The 18568-nt window shown below is 47.0% G+C and overlaps 1 long non-coding RNA gene across 2 annotated transcripts in view; it reads right to left on the reverse strand.

Annotated features, from left to right (window-relative positions):
* Positions 1–18568, reverse strand: part of LOC121045326 (uncharacterized) — a 255537-nt gene that overhangs the window by 25045 nt on the left and 211924 nt on the right. Inside the window, exon 5 of one of the 2 annotated variants that reach the window (XR_005797704.1) lies at positions 5139–5667. The exons of the other annotated variant lie outside the window; for it this stretch is intronic. This is a non-coding gene — a long non-coding RNA (uncharacterized LOC121045326). Of the gene's footprint in view, positions 1–5138; positions 5668–18568 lie in introns of those variants that run through there. 2 annotated transcript variants of the gene reach the window in all.

Genomic DNA, 18568 nt, shown 5'->3' on the forward strand with positions numbered 1-18568 from the left:
GCCGACAGTGCTCAGCTTCAGTTCACCTCCGCCAAGAAGACTCCTGTGACTGTGCTGGTCTATACTCATCTGCCCTTCTCTGAGGACCTACGTCATTTTCTCCCCAAATCCCAGCGGTGCCATGTGACGCACGCTCCGTTGAGATACTTGTGCTCCTTAGCATTAACCTTGCTTTCCCGACCGTGACGTAACCTCCACGAATGTCGCATGGAGTCTAGGAGCTTAGAGGGATTACATAAAACTGAGACTTCCTAATATGCATAGCATTTGGAAATTGAATTGGCTAGGGTAAAAGTCGAGCTGCAAAAAAACAATCCTCACTACGTGGCCTGAAGAACACAGAAGTTTATTTCTCTTTCAGCGGCTGCTCTCTTGCTGTGCCACATCCGCTCAGATCCCCTTATCATTGCCATGCCCACCAGCCTGGCTCCTGATGGCAAAGGGCTGCCCTCGGGCTGGAGGCGTTCACTCTGCCCACGGGCACACAGGAGACTGGAGGAGTGGTCCGGGGATCAAGGGGGTGGGGGGCAACACGGCCCAGTTCCTTCACCCTCGGCTATCTCTGAAGCTCCTGGCCGACTCTGTTTTGCGGAGCTTCCCCAGGGAATTAAGCTCTTGTCACCTGCTGAGGTGGCTGGCCTTTACTGGCTACCTTCTCTTCCTTTTGTCGCCTCCCCACTCACCTGCCAGTGCTCTTGCCCTCCCCCAAGCAAACAAAGCACACGTGCTCAGTCCTCTTCCTAGAACAGCAGACCCAGGGTCCTTCCGTCTTGTTGCTCTCCTTGCTCCCCTACCCCAAGCAGATCGTCCTGCCCCGCAGGGTCAAAGTGGTGTCACGGGCCTATCCATGCCCTGGATTCCAGAAAGGAGAGGAGAAAGGACATCCAGGGAAGCAATTTCTTCTAAGTGAGGGAGGTAGAAATTGCAGCTGTCCCTTCCTTTCACGTGTCCTTGCTGAGAACTTAGCTGCAAGGGAGGCTGGAAATGTGCCCAGCATGAAGCGTTAATATGCATGAAGGGAAATAATTGCAGCAGATGCTTTACAGGCTCTGCTGCAGGAATGGAATCTACCTGCCCATTTACCGGGCCCCAAAGTGAAGGCGTCCTGCTGCGTACCTTCCCTGCTCTGCTTTGCTGAATGCCCACAACACAAAATGAGCCCGTTACTGCCGTCGTTCTCAGACTGAGACTGTACTGACAAGTTCAGCATCTCACCTAAGTCACACATGAGCTTCAAGGGGCAAAGTTGCGCTCCAAACCGACGTCTGGCTCGTGGGTTTTTCTACTCTGTGGTTCTTCTGCTTTTTATCCCTAGCCGTGAATTATAATCTGGCTCAATATCCTTACTTTGAAGATAACAAAACTGGGGGACACAGAAGGGCAGAGACTCACCCCAAATCACTCAGAGAGCAAAAACCTAGGGGTTCTGGCCACCAGTTGGCTACTTCATCCATGAATCCTGCTCTGGGCTGATGACCTCCAAACAGCTCCTGCTGTGACTCAGACCAGTGCCTGTAGGGCTGCTGAGAAGAAGGATATGTATCCTTTGGATTCACTGAGTCCAGATCCCAGCCCTAAATCACAATAGCATCTAAATTTCTAAATAGAAAATCCACCAGTCAGGGTGGCAGTGATGGCCCGTTGTCTCTTGTTACCTGTATAGCATCTCCCGTACTTTGCCCACAGGCCTTGAACCAGCTCCCTGGCCTCTCCCAGAAAGCAAGGAGTGCTTATTCCCTTGGGCCTGGCTGTTCGCATGCAGGAGTTAGACAGTGGAGAGGGATGGGGCCATCAGGGTCCCCAGATCCTCCATGAAGTCATCCCCTTGCTGTCGTCAGTGTCAGTTGCCTAGCAACTGCCTTTGGCAGATGGTGGCACGGAGAGCATGCCAATCTCTCCCACAGCTAAAAATACATTCCGACGACAACGGGTCTATTTTAAAAGATACAATGCGCTCCCAATGTCTCCCTTGAATGTGAAGAACTGTGCTGTGCCGGGTCTCTCTGGGGTTCTGATTTCGTCTGACAGGGCGGAAGGGAGCATTCGAGGAAAGGAACCCAAAGCCAGGCACCACAGGGTGTGGAGAAAATCATTATGGAGGAGGAGGGAGGAGAGGAAGAAGAGGAGAGATAAGAATGAGCTGGGAAGTAAATATAGTCGGCAGCACATCCTCTTATTTGGCCATATTTTTTTTATCTCCATGGGAGGGTGGGGTTAGGAATCACAGAATGGCAGAAACCTAGAGCTGGAAGGGACCCAATCTCATTTCCCAGTTGGGAGAGCAGAGGCCCTGAGAGGATGAGATGAGAAGAGCTGGCACTTTGTCCTTGTTCAGGGTGCAAGGGCTAGGGTTCCAGACGTGGGCATGGCACCTTGGACCCTCTAACTCCTCCCACATCTCTATCAGCAAGTTGATCACATGACACCTCACCAGCTTAGCTCTCTGTCAACCACCATGATGGTACAAAGGAAGTAGAGATTCTACTCGTGCATGCATTTAGCCATTCATTTATTCAAGAAATATTTACTAGGCACCTACTGCCACACCGCCAAGCTTTGAAGATACAGCAGGGGATAATTACATATGGCCCCCACCTCCTGTTGCTTGTGGTCCAACAGGTGAGACGGGCACTAAACAGGTAAGCACAGGGTGCCCCATGCTACACACATTGAAGCCAGATCTGGTCGAAGCCTACTAGTGAGCTCTGCAACCAAAGGATATTAGTAGGGCCGCAAGATAAAATACAGGAGGCCCAGTTAAATTTGCATGTCAGATGGACTACAATGTTTTCAAAATTATAAGTATGACCCCAACATTGCCTTATCTCAGGTTCAAGTTTAACTGGACCTCCGATTTTTTTATTTGTTAAATCTGGCAACCTCACACTTAATATCATGATTGTTTGGTTTCCTCATCTATAAAATGGGGAAAGTAGTATCTACTCATAGGGGTTGTTGTGTGGATTAAACGAGAAAACTTGTATATTAATGACTGGCAGATAAATATTCTTCCTTCTTCTCTCTCATAAGACTTACCTGGGATTTTGCCCTGCCCAGCGTGTTAGTCGTCCTCCCCCCAGGGTCTGGGTGAGGATAACCCTGCGAGGCCCAAAGGCTCAGTTGGGGGATGAGGGAAATCTGCAGGTTGACAACTGGGTTGCCAAAGGAACTAGGAATCAAACCAACTTTGCTTGGAGTGCTGGTCAGGGTCAACAGTTCTCCATTGCCTGGGGTGCTTGTTAAAAATATAGATGTCAGGGCTCTCTGCAAGATTTAATGAATCAGAATGTCTAGGGAAGAATGTGCCTTTTCAACAAAATCCCCAGAAACCCCCTGGACTCAAGAGTTTGAGAACCCCTGGCTTGGCACGTGGAGACGGACTGCTGTCCATGCTGAGACGCAGTCACCAAAGCCTGCACAGACATATGGGATCCTGGCAATCCTGGGTCCTGGAACTGAAAAGGGACATTAGTGGGAAACTGTGTGAAATCTGAAGAAACATTAGTAGTTTAGTTAATGGGTATTGTACCCATGTTAATTTCTTGGTTTTGATCACTGTACCATAGTAACATAAGATGTTAACATGAGGGAAAACTCAGTGAAGGGTATATGGGAACTCTCTGTACTGTCATCACAACTCTTGTGTAAATCTCAAATTCTTTCTTTTTTTTTTTTTTTTTAACGTTTTTATTTATTTTTGAGACAGAGACAGAGCATGAACGGGGGAGGGACAGAGAGAGATGGAGACACAGAATCGGAAGCAGGCTCCAGGCTCTGAGCCATCAGCCCAGAGCCCGAAGCGGGGCTCGAACTCACGGACCGCAAGATCATGACCTGAGCCGAAGTCGGACGCTCAACCGACTGAGTCACCCAGGCGCCCCTCCAATTATTTCTAAATAAAAAATTTTTTTAAAAAAAGCTTATTTTGACTCAAAGCCTGCCTTGCACCTTTCTTCAGCACAAAGGTGCATCAGAAGGCCCAGCCCACAGGCTGGCTGGACTCTAAACCAGCATTAGTTAAGCAAATGCTGGTAGCTGAGAGCCTCCCCATCCCCCACCCAAAACACCAGGTTCTGGGGAAGCATTGCTTCTCTTTCCTGCCACTCACACTGGGGCTTAAATGTCAACCTCAATGAATTACATTTTAATCTATGTTATCAACCTGGCCAAGGCCCTAATTGGATGCCAGGCACACCCGCTGAAGGGCATGCATAATTCATTAACTGGGAGGCCACTAAAGCCTTTCATCATGGGCCAGGAAAGGAGGAGGGAGAGAAGGAGAAGAGGAGAAAGAGGGAGAGAGGGGCAGGGAGGGGTATGAGTTGGAAAAGGAGGGCAAGCGGGTGGGTTGGAGGGGAGATGAGAGAAGGGACCTGGGATAATCTTCCCAGACTTTAAGTTTAAAACCTCAGTGGGCACTCTCTAAGCCTCTGCCCCAGGGCCACCTCCTCCAGAAAGCCTTCATTCTTTACCCACCCACTCCCAACCCCCTGTAGCAAGCTCAGGCCCTCCTTCTCTTACTCTCCCACAGCACAGGATGTACCTCTGGCATGCACGACTAATCACAAGGTCCTATAATGTTTATTTAAACATGTGCCTCCCCCTGGACCTTGAATCCGCTCCTTTCGGGGTAATGTTTCACTCGATGACAGATCACTCCTGCCTGGCAGACTCTGCACACAGTAAGGGTCTGTCAAATGACTGATTTTCACTCAAATTTCTAGCTCGGGCCAAACAAAGAAATGATCTTAGCGAGCGAACATGTCCACTGGAGCTCCCCAGCTGTGCTACCAAACTTGCTCCTGTTCCTCAAAGCCACCATCCATTCTGCCCAACCCCTGTCATCTGTCATCCTCTCCCAAAGCCAAGAACCAGAGAGGGAAGCAAACACAGCGATAGTAGAACCGAAAGGGGGAGTCCCCATTTGTTTGGGCATGCCTCATGCTACACAGCTAAGCACGGAACACCCCCACCTTCCTCAGTCCTGTCCACGTGAGCTCCTGCTCCACTCAAATGGCCTTGTCCAGGTTGCTAACCAAATCCATGTGGTCAAAGCCAACAGGCACTTCTCTGCCTTCACCTTGACTGACCTGTAGCAGCACTGAGCTCCCCCACTTCCTTGATGCATGACCTTCTCTTGATTCCTGATACCACACCCTTCTGTTTTTCCTCCTTCCACGTTAGCCACTTGGTGTCCACTTGCTTTGCTGAATCCCCGCATTTGTCTGACCACTGAATGGTGGGAATCCCCAAGGCTCACTCCTCAGACCTCTGCTCTTCTCTGACTACTGTTTCTACTTAACATTATTCCGTTCCGTGGCTTTAAATGCCATCAAACACTAATGGTTCCTAAACAAACACATCCATCCTTGACCTTCCCCTTAAGCTTCAAGCATAAATATCCACTTTGGTGTCTATAGCTATGTATTGCTGCGTAACAAACTACCCCCAAATGTAACTGTTTGAAAAAATAAACGTGTTATCTCAAGTTTCTGTGAGTCAGGAATCTGGATGCCACTTACCTGGGTGCTTCTGGCTGATGTTCTGAAGCTGCCAGTGGGGGCTGCAGTCTCATCAGAAGGTGTGATGCGGGAGGTTCTGCTTCCAAGTTCACTCACATGGCTGTTCCATGGGAGTCTCTCCATAAACTCACAACATGGCAGCTGCCTTGTTTCAGAGAAAGTGAGCAAGAGGAGAAGGAGTACCCAAGACAGAAGCCAGGGTCTTTTTGTAACCTGATCTCAGGGGTGACATTCCATCCTCTTTGCCCAATTCTGTTTGTTGGAAGTGAGTCACTAAATCCAGCCCACCCCAAGGGGAGAAGATCACACAGGGCATGAAGAGCAGGATCACTGATGGCCATCTTAAATAGGCATCTCTAATTAAACGTGCCCATGAAAGAACTCCTAACATTTCCCACCCCAAACTTGCTCCTCTCCGTATTTTCTCTATCTTAGTAACTAGTGCACTAGCATCGGAATGGAGTGTACTATCAATTTGGATAAGCTGGAACTACATCTCCCAGAATCTCCTTAGTGCATGGTTCTGGGATAGAGTTGGCCAAAGAGGGAACCGGCACAGGATTTGGAGGAAGGAAGTGAAGCATCAGTCATTATTATTGAAAGATCGTGTAAGTCACATATACTGCTGAGCAGACAGAGGTACCTGGAGACTTGCAGTTTGTCCATATCTCCTCTGCTTTGTGTCCAGCTTATCTTCCTAACTGCTGGCCAACAACTGACCAATAGCTACTCCAGGCCCACGTCTAGATGTGTGGCTGTGGCCCCAGGGAGGTGGTAGATTCCCAGAGGCAACAGCACCCCAGAGCCCTCTCCATGAGTCTCCTCATGGCCTCATCTTGCTAGCTGGATATGCTTGAGTTCTTGGATGTCCCACTGCTCCAATGTATTCACCTACACAGGGGCTTCAGGACTGTTGTTGGCTCTTTCTCTGACCCTTCAATTCACCCTTCCCCTTCCAAACTTCACTGCCCCAGGATCTCCCATTATAAGACAATGAATTCTTATAATGAATGCTTTATCCCATACTGCTGTCTCCTTTTGCTCTCAGTTGAAGTGTCACCTCCTCAGACAGGCCTTTCCTAAATTCACCACCCTGTCCATGTTCTAATTTCTCAGACCATCAGATTCTGAATGAGATCATTATTAGCCAACCTTACCACTTTACTATGTCTCATCTGCACAATATTGTGTAATTGTGCTGCCATGGATACTCCCGCAAAAAGGGCATATTTATACCTACTTTTTTGATGGGGAAATGAAAGCACAAAGAGGTGATGTGATCTTCCCGTGATCCCACAGAGTAAGCTATGAAACAGATGGTAAAAGGGGGATCAGAACCCAGTGCTGCCTGACTTCTACTCCATTCTCTTCATCACATATAACACCTCCCTGTGCCTGAAGCTGGCATTGGGAGAGCTTCTCTACATCTGGCTCAGTGTCTTTATCACTAGTACCTCACACTGGTTGTGAGCACTGAGCGTTTACTCAGTACTGTGACGTGCCTGCCCCAACAGATCTCAAGAGCCATCTCCCCTGGGGAGGATCTGGAGTAGAATTGAGGATGCTCAGGATTCTTTTGAGCCGAGGATCCACGTGTCCTCTCCAAGACTAGGTGGCAGATTTCATTCTGGACCCTGAGCAGTGCCCTGCCGGGGCCTCTTTCTACCCCACTCCTCTCTCAGCTCACAGTCTCCGGTGGGCTGGTGGCCCATCTCTCAACCCCACACAAAATCAACAACACAAGGCACCAGGCCACAGACCAAACCTGCAGCTGGGCCGTGTTTATCACAGAGGCCAGGCGACTCCCAGGCAGCAGGCCTCCCCTCTTAATGGCCCTCACCCGCTTGCAGGCAACTATATCTTGTGTTCGCCCACAGTAGGGCTGGGCTGCGTCAGGCCTTCAAGGAGCGTCATTTGGAACTCTTCTGAGGTTTATGCAACTCAGAAGCTATGCAGTCGGAGAAACAGACTTGTAATCCAGCAAGTCAAAGGACCACAGAGAAGCCAGTGTCACTATGATTAGTTTCATCTCCAGCGCCTGCTGGGTAAAGCCCAACATCCTCGCCTACTGTCAGAGCTCTCTGAGGTCTGTCTTCAGCCAGGACTCACTGTACAAATGCTCTGATCCTCCCTCTCCCTGGAAGACATGGGCCCTTTTGCCCCTTTGACTCAGCTCAGAGCACTGTCCCCCTTCCTGGTGACCTCTCCTTACCCCTTTACTGCCTCATACCTTTGCCCAGAGGTACAGGTCAAAAACAACCATTAACCACATAATGGTTAAGCAACATTTGTGCATTATCTTCTTTTTTTTTTAATTTTTTAATGTTTATTTTTGAGACAGAGAGAGAGCACAAGCAGGGGAGGGGCAGAGAGAGGGGGAGATACGGAATCTGAAGCAGGCTCCAGGCTCCGATTTGTCAGTACACAGCCCAATGGCAGAGCTCGAACTCATGAACCGTGAGATCATGACCTGAACTGAAGTTGGACACTTAACCAACTGAGCCACCCAGGTGCCCCATGAATTATCTTCTTTTAAGATTTAGAAAAATCACTACTTTTTAATCAATTTATACTTTCCAAAAATGTTTTCCCATCTGCTGTTGATCGATCAAAAGATATTAGGTGGGCTGAACATAAAGCAGCTCCACTGTAGAGTTGTGGAAATAACCATACCTGGCAAATTTTGAGCTCTTCCTTTTTGCCTAGAGGTGTGCCAAATGCTTTCTGTGAGTTGAATACACTGACTTCTTTCAAAAGTCCTGGGAGGTAGCTATTGCTATTATCCTCATTCTCCGGAAGAGAAAACTGAGGCTCAGAGATATTTTAAAACACCCCTATTCATTGCCCCTCAACATATTAAGTAGCAAAGCCAGAATTTGAACCCTGGTCACCAACTCCAGTCAATTGCTCAGTCACACCCAGTCACAAAGGAAGACCCAGGGAGGTGAAGAGACTCATCCTGCTCTTTCATACAAATACTTCTTAAATTTTAATATGCATGGAAATCACCTGGGGGTCTAGCTAAAATGTATTAAAATGAAGATTTTGATTCTGTAGGTCTGGGAAGGGCCCAAGATTCTGCATCTCTAACAAGCCCCCAAGCAATGCTAACACTGAGTGTGGTGAGGTTCTATACCACGCTGCATCTGGAAAGTACCTGCCACCCACTCACTGACGTCAGATCCTCCTGGGTAGGTAAGTTCTTGTATTGAGCACAGACCACCCTTGCCATTGCAAGTAACTGAAAACCCAATTCAAACATTGGTTTAAGACAAAAAAGGAATTTATTGGTTAATGTAGCTGGAAGTCCTGGCTTCAGGCAAGGCTGTATCTAGATGCTTTGATGATGTATGAGGACCTGGTTTTTCAAAACTGCTCAGTTTGCACTTCGTGTTGGCTTCATTCCCAGGCTCTACATAGTGATACGAAGGCTGCCACAGGAATGAAGACACGGTGGGATGGTCCTGACAAGCTGGAACTTTCTCCTACATGGCAGGCTCCAAGTGTCTCATCACCCCACGCCCGACCTGGGTGTCCTTAAAGTCTGAGCGGGCTCGTGATGCCAATGCCACCAGGCGGATTTGCTAAGGAGCGAATAGAGATGAAGTGACCACACCCTGATGTGTTGTAGTACATTTTCAAATTCCCTGGGTTATTCTATTCTTCCTTAACTGTGGCAATTTGGTCCCAATTCTTCATTCCCCTGCAGCAATGTTATATATCTACATCTTTGCCATAGCTCCATAGTGGGTGGGGTGAAACCTGCAGAGGCTGGAAACCTGCTTGCCCAGTTTGGCTTACTGTCTTGTGCCACGGTGGCCATGGAGTAGAGCACACATCCTGAGCATGTCCCCAGTGGCTGCTGGCCTATGGAAGACGAGACATGTGGAATGAGTCTGTACCCAATCTGCAGCCTAGAGCCTAGGGCCCAGCCTAGCCCAGCCTGAGAGGCAGCTGATCTGCAAGACTGTGAGCAAGAGAATAAATGATTGCTGTGTCAAGTCACTGAGACTGAGTTGGGGTTGTTTTGTCACACAGCATCACGGTGGCAGTAGCTAATACACCAGCTTAATAATTCACCCTCAAAAATGGGACAATAAATTCTTTTCCTTTTGAGCTCCCCAAGCAGTACCTCGTGTCCACTCAGGTAGAAAAACAACAAGGCTCCTCCATTCTAATTTCTCAATATGACAGATCAGGAAACTGAAGCTCAGAGAAACAAGAGCTTTGTTTAAGATCACACTGAGTAGGTAGGCCAGCAGGCAGAAGTAGAATAGCCTGCTGACTTCTGAGCCAGTGTCTTTCCCCTATCCCCTCCGCCCCTCTTATTTCTTTATTCAGAGCCTCGGAAAACATTCTTGTGACCTGCACTGTCCTGACAAGCATGACCTCAAGACTCAGAGGTCCCACGTGACTCTGGCCTTGCATCAGGGAATGACTTTTGAAGGCCCATGCACTCAAGGCCCTCTGTGGATGTCCAAGCTCTGCTTTCCAGCCACAGCCTGCAGGACCACAGAGGTAGGTTATGTTCAAGGTCTGGGTACAATCTCAGATCTCAGTGACACAAGCAGGTCCACCTGCCCATGGGGTCTCAGGGCCTGTGGCTGGAGGGTTTCACACAGACCACATGAGAGAAGTCATAGCCAGGAACAGGGCTCACATGTGCTGTACTGAGGAGGAGAGTGGGTCAGAGTGGACATTGGAAAGGAGCAGAGAGGGGCCCATCTTCTCCTGAGGACCACCTGGGATCAACCCCAATGCAAGGCCAAGTCCAACCATAAGGCGCTTCCTACTTTCAGAGAAAATGGTTCTCCAGCAGCCTTGCTGAGAGAAGTGGGCGCTTGGCTCACAGGCCTGGTTGGCAGGGATGCAGCGCAGATGGGCTGCTGACAGCATCCCCCTCTTGCCCCCTCCTCAGACAACTCCAAAGGGGGAGTGAGCCGCAGGCCTGCCCGCACCATCTCCTTCCACACCACATTCACACAATCTGGTAGCATCTCTCACGTGAACCCCACCCCCACTGATCTCTCCCGACCACGCTGGCCCTGCAGGTCCCCAGCCCCAACTAGCCTCAGTTACCACCTCAAAATCAGGGCTGGGACTAGGGTGAGGTGGGCGAGGCACAAAATTTAGGTAGGTGCCAAAATTACTCAGCAAACAAGATAAGTAATATTTTCACGCAATATTTTTAAAAATCAAAATTAATGCAAAAAATATGCATGATAAGCAAATATCAAAAATTTATACAAAAGACAGTGTTGGACAGGTGGGGTTTGGGTTAAGGCAAATTAAGGCCTCATCCTACAAGTACAGGGGTAGATGCCTTCATTAAAAAATTTTTGGTATTTCGTCCATAATGGATTTTTTTGCATTATTAAAAAAATTTTAAATACTGCATTAAAATATTTATTCTAATTACTGATTTTTGGCCCCCACTTAAATTCTTTTTTTTTTTTTTTTGAGAGACAGCATGTGAGTGAGGGAAAGGGGCAGAGGAAAGAGAGAGAAAATCTTAAGCAGACTCCACACTCAGTGCAGAGCCCAACACAGGGCTTGATCCCACGACCCTGGGATCATGAACTGAGCCGAAATCAAGAGTCAGATGCTCAAATGATTGCACCACCCAGATGCCCCTTAAATTCTTCATCCAAGGCAAGCACCTCACCTTCCTCATCTTGGTCCTGGTCCTACAAACCCAAATGTGGTCACTCACTCTCCTCAGTCTTAGCAGTGCCTTCCCAATATTGTCAAGATACAAACAAAACTCCTCTAGGTCCTCATGATTGGATCTCTGCCCACTGTCCCATCCTAACCACTGGTAGCCAGCTGGAACACACCCATATGGCCATAGGGGTTGTTAAAATATTGGAATACTTCCTAATCCGAAGCACCAGCACCTCACTCCAAGGGTCCCCTGTCATCCTAGCTCCTCTCACAGGATCCTGTCAGAACCTCCCACAATCCAGCAACCAAAGGATCAATGCCTGACCAACTCAGGACCTCCAGATCTTGCCCAAGCAATATTCTCAATAGCCACCTGTCTGGCCTCATCCTATGCCATGTTTAATAAACCTAGTGGGGACAATTATTCAAATTACAGTCCCCTCCTCACACTACACACAAACATGCATTCCAGCCAAAGTAAAGACTTAAATATACACCTAAACAAAAACTGACCCTAAAAGCTTTTGCAAGTACATTTAGGAAGTTTTTAAAAATCTGGGCTGGGAAAAGGCTTCCTGAGCAAAATACAATGCCATATTGGAAAACTGGGAGAAAGTGTTTGCAAGAAATAACAGATAACACCATAATATGTAAAGAGCTCCTATCAATCAATGACATGACAAAGAACCACCCCCCTCAAAAAATGGGCAAAGCATATGAATGGGCAATACACAGAAGAGGAAATAAAGACGGTCAATAAACACAAGTAAAGTTGTTTAATTTTGCCAGAACTCAAGGAATATAATTAAAATAACAATGAGATCATTGTAACTTAGTCACCAAAAATGTAAAAAATTGTGACTACTCAGCATTGGCAAATAAGGATGTAGTGAAACAAGTACTCTGTTGGGGAGTAAAAGTGATGTAAAAAATTTTTTGAAGGGATAATTTGGCAATATTTAAGGGGAACACTCGCTGTGTTCTTATCCTATCTATAAATTCCCTTAGCCCTGGAGAGGGGGCAAGGCCATGATCACCAATGTGGATACCCCATAAAGAAAAGATCAGAGAGCCATGGGGGAAGAAAAGCCCAGGATGCTAATGGGTAGCAAACACAAAGTCTTCAATCAGAGGTCTTTTACCTCACCGTGATGCCCAAAATGAGCTAGCCCAAGACTACAAGACACTTGGGTCAGTCGATAACTGCTCACTGCTTCTAGGTCAAGTCCCAGCTCCTTAGTATGACATACCAGTCCTTGCTCTCTCTCTCTCCCTTCATTCCCTATTGCTCCAACTCATATTCCACATCACGGCCATTTCTGGACTGAGCCCACCATATTCCACCTCATGCATTCCACCCCTATCCTCTAAAATGCCCTTTTCTTAATTTTCATCAGGACAGTAGTCCCCAGTCCTTCAGGGCCTGCCTCAGGCATTCCTTCCTCCAGGAAACCCTTCCAACTTCCCCTTAGATTGGGAGGTGCCCTGGCCTCTCACTCAGAGCCCTTAATGGCCTGCTTCCTTACTCCGCCATGGGCTTCTGGAGGACAGAGACCTTGCCCTGGGCACCTCTGATCTCTGATGCTGAATCATAGGATAGCAACGGAGTATCTACTACTTGTGAAATACGTATCAGACCCAGGCAGTATAGTGATGAATAGATGTCCCTGTTCTTGTGGAGTTTACTTCAAATGGGAGAGACAGAGTAGATGTTTTAATTAGTTCATTAAAGGATGGATTGTTATTAGTGTTTCAAATAAATAGAGAATAGGTGGGCAGCTGTAGATAGAGTCATCAAGGAGGCCTCTCTGAGGAAGCGGCATCTTAGGTGAGACCTGAAGGGTGAGAAGCCAGCTGTGAGTGAGCCAGGCAAAGGAAATGATGAGGGCAAAGCCTTTGTGATCAGGATCACATATTGACTGGAGGGCAAACACAACTGTAATGGGATGCCACTGAAGAGCTCTGACTTCTAATCCCTCTGGCTGCTATGTGAGAAATGGATTTCAGGGATGTAAGTGCAGAAGTAGGGACACTAGGTGGCCATTCCACTAAATGCAGTAACAATGGTGGATGTTCAGGTAGAAGTAGAGAAGTAAAATTGTATTAGGGAAAGATCTGAAATCTCAGTGGTTAATTAACACTCAGCACATGTACATATAGTTTATTTCTTGCCCACACAAAAGATCAATGTGGGTAGGCCAGCCTAGTTCCCTGGAACTAGGGAAGCCAGTTCCAGGGCTTCATCTTGGAGCCTGGAACATGTGGCCTCCAATGTATTGTGTCAGGGAAAGAGAGAGGCAAAGGAGGCACACCGTTCTTTACTGCCTTGCCCAAGAAGTGCCTTGTGTCACCTCTGCTCATAATTCATTGGCCAGAACCAGTCACATGACTCCATCTGCAAAATGGCAAATGGGGATGTGAGCTATCCAATGAGCACTTTGTGGACCACAGAAATGTATTTATTATTGGAGACAGAGGTGATCTGACGTGATGGACCAGTTGTGGGGGTGGGAGGTGGTGGTGGGGAGGCAATGGGAAGAGTCAGGGATAATTCCCAAGTTTCTGGACTTGGCAACCGGGTATAGAGCTAACACATCCAAAAAGAAACTGCTCTTCCCCTACCATGAAGCTAATTTCTTCTTCCATCTTAGTTGTTGGCAAGTTCGTGCTTCTGGTTGCCCAGCTCAAATACCTTGGCATCTTTCTTGAATATGTACACTTTAAGTGGGTGAATTATATGGTATGCTATATCACAATAAAGCTGTAGGTAGGTAGGTAGGTAGGTAGGTAGGTAGGTAGACAGACAGACAGACATATCCAGAATCTGATCACTTCCTTTACCTCCACTGCTGCTACTTTGGCCCATCTCCCCACCATCTTTCCCCTGGACCATGACCACATGGGGGTCAGAGTGATTCTGTTACGATGTAAAGCGGATTAAGTCATTTTTCTGCTAAAAACCCTCCAAGGGCTCCTGTCTCAGCGTTACAATCACATTCCTTACAATGGAGCACAAAGCCCTACACACTCTGACCTCTCCTTTTTCACCTTTGGCCTGACCTCCTACTCTGGGTCCTCCTCACAAACTCTTGGCCAGTCACACCAGTCTCCTTACCATTCCCCAAATGTACCAGACATGTTCTCATCTTAGGACCTTTGCACTTGCTGTTCCTTCAGCCTGGTCTGTGGTCCCCCAGACATCTGCATGGCTCACTCCCTCACCTCCTTCTCCCTTCTTTGCTCAAATTTTACCTTCATAGTAAGGCCTCACTGACTAACCTATTTAAAATTGTAGCCCTACCTCAATATGTTTAATCCTTTACTATACTCAGCATTTTTATGGCATTTGTCACCTTCTCACATACTATCTAGTCAACTTATTTGCTGTATCTGTTGTTGATCGTTCTGTCTCTCCCAGCTCAACTGTAAACGTCAAGAGGACAGGAACCATTATTTTGTCCTCTGATGCATTACAAGCACTTAGTGGACACTAAGTAAATAATTGTTGATCAAATAAACAAATATGTGAAATTCCCACCGGGTGGGATGGAGAAAACTCTTGCCGATAGTAGATGCTCAATAAATACTGGTACAAGATTGATCCACAGGCCAGATTTTGAAATGTTTCCCACAACATGAGCCTAGGGGTGAAATGAGATCACAGAAAATGACAAGCACAGCGCTTGAGCCATATTACAGTCTCAGTAAGCATTCGTTTAGGACAACTTTGCTTCACAAATTCTGTTCCCCATCTTAGAATATCATCCCTTCTCCTTCAAATGACCTAATTCCACCCATCCTTCAAGGCCCAGTCAGAACCATCCAGCTTATTCTCTCCCAGCTCTAAACTCTACATCTTTTTTTGGGGGGGGGAGGGGTAAACTCAGGCAACCTCAGGTTCTCTCTTGGTAGATATTTGCGTGTAACTGCTCTGTCAGTGTACCTTTCCATCAACTCTCCTGGTGATCTTTTTCAATGATTAATGCCTTTTTTGGCGTATCCTCACTTCCACACACATTCCACCCAGTCCTCCTGGGACCACATAAACTATGAGACAGGCGTGCCTGCCAACACTCTCATCAAAAATTATCAGGAATAGAATTTAATAAACAGGAAGCAACATATAAAAACACTGAGTCAGAGAAATGACACACAAAAGCTGAAATTGCCTTTGCTGCCAAAATTCCAATCTGTAGATGGGTCCTTCACTGTCACCAAAAAGGAGAGCCCATGTTCTCAGGACTTCAGTTCGGCATTCCCTGAGGCAGCATCTCAACTCTCCTATCTCCGCAAGGCCTTTGCCATCTCCAGTCCACCCAGGACCCCAGTAACTGTGCTGTTGTTTCTGGATCATCCTCAGCAGCACTCCTGACTTCCTGTCATATTTGGAAATCTATTTCCCATGCCTCAAAGAATTAATGGGAGAGAACAAGAAAAGAGAGACCTGGTATTTACTCTTCACAATGCCGTCTTTGCAGCTCCATAGGCCAACGTCTTCCCTTTCTTAGTGGGTCTGTTCAGAGTGCTCGCTGAAGAATCCATTTGAGAATCCACTGGGATCTCTCTGCCCAATCTGATAACTCCCCATGCCCACCTTCCTGGTGATAATGCACTGATGTGAAAGTATGTACAAGCTGGAAATCCGGCTGGTTCTACGGTATCTTTTTGTGGTCGGGTCCACCTATATGTTGTGTTTCTCCAGCTGGCCCTTAAGTCTTAGAGCCAGGCTGGAGAATTTTTCCTTTGTGTCTCCTTGACTTTTAGAAGTAGGTATTACTTCAGTCCTGGCTGACCACTGAGTGACACAAATTCAGATCAGAGAATTAGCTCATTCAAGGAAGGCATGCCCTTTGAGGATAGGCATGAGGCTACCGAAGGTCCCAACAGCCAGAGTCAGGTTTTTAGTTTAGATGAGGTATTATGGAAGTTAAGTAAACTTTAAGGAAGAAAATATCTTTTGAGCATATATTATATATAAAGTATGGTGCTTTAACTTTTACCGAGTGCTTCCTGTGCATAGGGTACTCCCCCAGTATGCTTCATACATATCCATACATATTAAACAATTTAATCATCAAAACAACTCTAATCAGGAGCATTTGTTATTACACTCACTTTACAGATGAAGAAACTGAGGCACAAAGATGTTAAGTACAGCAGCAAATGGTCACCAGGCCTACACACAGGTGATATCAAGGACAGAGTAACATATATGCCACAAAAGAGGAAAGTGGAGAGGCTAGGTCCCTCTCTGCAATTCCCTTACCTGCCTTGCCTATCTCAAGAATCGTACGCATCCTTCAAGATCCAACTCAGGGTCTGCGTTTTCTGGAAAAGCCTTCTGTGACCCCCACCTCCCAGCAGAAATGGCCGCTCTCTTTGCTGACCCACTTGACTGGGGCATAGCACTGACCCAGCCTGATCACCCAGTGTAACAACGGCTTCCGTGCCTGCTCCCCCCTCACTGGGCTGTGAGCTCCTGGAGAGCAGAGGCAGACAGTGCACCCAGGGCCTTCCCAGCACAGAGCATGGCACACACTAGGTCCTCAATAACCCCTGGCTGAATGACACAGCAGTAAGTCAGGCTTACTTGAAGGCCTCCATCCTGAAGTGACGCACGTCACTTCTACTCACATTCCATTGCCCAAAGCAAGTTACATGCTTCTGGTTGCACTTTTCACACCTCAGACCTTGCCTGATAAAACTCAGCTATGTCAGACAGACCCCTATGGGGACTGCTAGATGGATCAGTGACAGACAGGCAGAAGGTAACCAAGCCAATTCAGCGTATTCACATCTTGGGAATCCCCGACAAGGGACACTTCCAGTAATGTGGGAAAGTTGTAAGTGAGGTCTGTATTGTGCAGGCTACAAAGGGAAGGTCTGGGGACACACGGAGGAATCCACACGGGCACATAATGCCAATTCTACTGTTAATTTTCCACATGATTTTGGGCACATCCTTTTCCCTCAATGGTTCTCTTTTCCTCCACCAGGAAAATCTTGGGCTATAAGTTCATGGTCTCTGTGGTTCTAAAGTTGTATGATCCTGACAGCCAAGCCTGGCTCACCGACATGCCAAAAATGTTACCTACCCCATTACTTGGGTGTCTGATGAACCTTAGCAAATGCAGCAAACCACTATAGAGAAACAAATATTCCTTTTCCCATCTTTAAAACGTCTGTCTTTTTCCACCCTCACACATTTTTTTTTCCTTTTTAAATATTGAGTCTCAGGGGTGAATAAGTTATGCCATCTCCAAATGTTCAGAAATTTAGATTCCATGGGAGTGAAAGAGAAGGAGGGGTGAATGATCTTTTCCCTTTCGTCACAGGAAGCTGTAGCATTTTGCAAAAGAAAGAAGGGCTTCTGATTATTAAAAATAAACCCTGGCCCACAGCCTGCCTTGCACATTAATCTTGCCAACAGATGCACACACACTCTCTGGCTCCGTGCTGAGACCCAGCTTCTCTGGCCAGTTTTCATGCTGAGATTCTCTAAGGACAACCATTTCTGTTTGGACAACTATGAAATCAGCTATTTGCTTGCTCAAGGAAGGGAATGCTACCCGAGGGCTGAAGGGGACAATGAGTCCCTAGAATCTTGATTAAGGAACTTAAGTGGTTTGAAAGGAAACTTAACATATGTATTGAGATTCTTTTAGTATTAAGTGATAGGAACACTAATATAGATTAATACAGAGAAGGTAACTTTTTCTTGTGGCTCATATACCTGAAAAGTCCAGAACATGGGGATCCCAACTAGCTTCAGGAATAGCTGAATCTAGGTACTTAAGTAAGCTCATTGGGGATTTGTCTCTCTCCCTCTCTATGTGCTCTTTCACTCTCAGGCAAACTTTGCCCTAGCTTGACAAGATTCTCTCCTAGCAGTTAACTCCAGTGGAAAGAGATTCTGGTTCCCACTGGTTTCAACGAAAGTCTCAGAAATAACTCTTGTTGCATAATTTGAGTCACATGGCCATTCCTCAACTAATTGTTGTAGCCTTAGGGTAGAATACATTAACTGGCTAGAGTAGGGCACATGGAACTGAGAATGAGGGCCCCCCCCCCATTCTTGCCTGATGAACTGAGAGTGTACAGGGGTAGTTCAGATCCCCCCACTAAAAGTCCATTTTAAAACCTAGACAGAATGCATGGAGCATTCTGAGGACTCTGTGAAATAAGTAATAACAGGTGGAAAGGGGAATAAGACAAGGATTCAAAGTACCACTGACACCTTTCCCCACTCTCGTATCCCTGGACCTGATGAACGTAACACAGCCAAACCCTGAAGTGGGCATTAGCTCCTACAGAGCTCTAGGAGAGACTCTTGGGTTCTCGCTCAGGGAATGAGAAGGAAATACAGATGAATTGAACACCAC

Source organism: Herpailurus yagouaroundi, unplaced genomic scaffold, assembly GCF_014898765.1.
Source record: "Herpailurus yagouaroundi ecotype Mexico unplaced genomic scaffold, PumYag 190, whole genome shotgun sequence".
NCBI classification, from domain to species: Eukaryota; Metazoa; Chordata; class Mammalia; order Carnivora; family Felidae; genus Herpailurus; species Herpailurus yagouaroundi.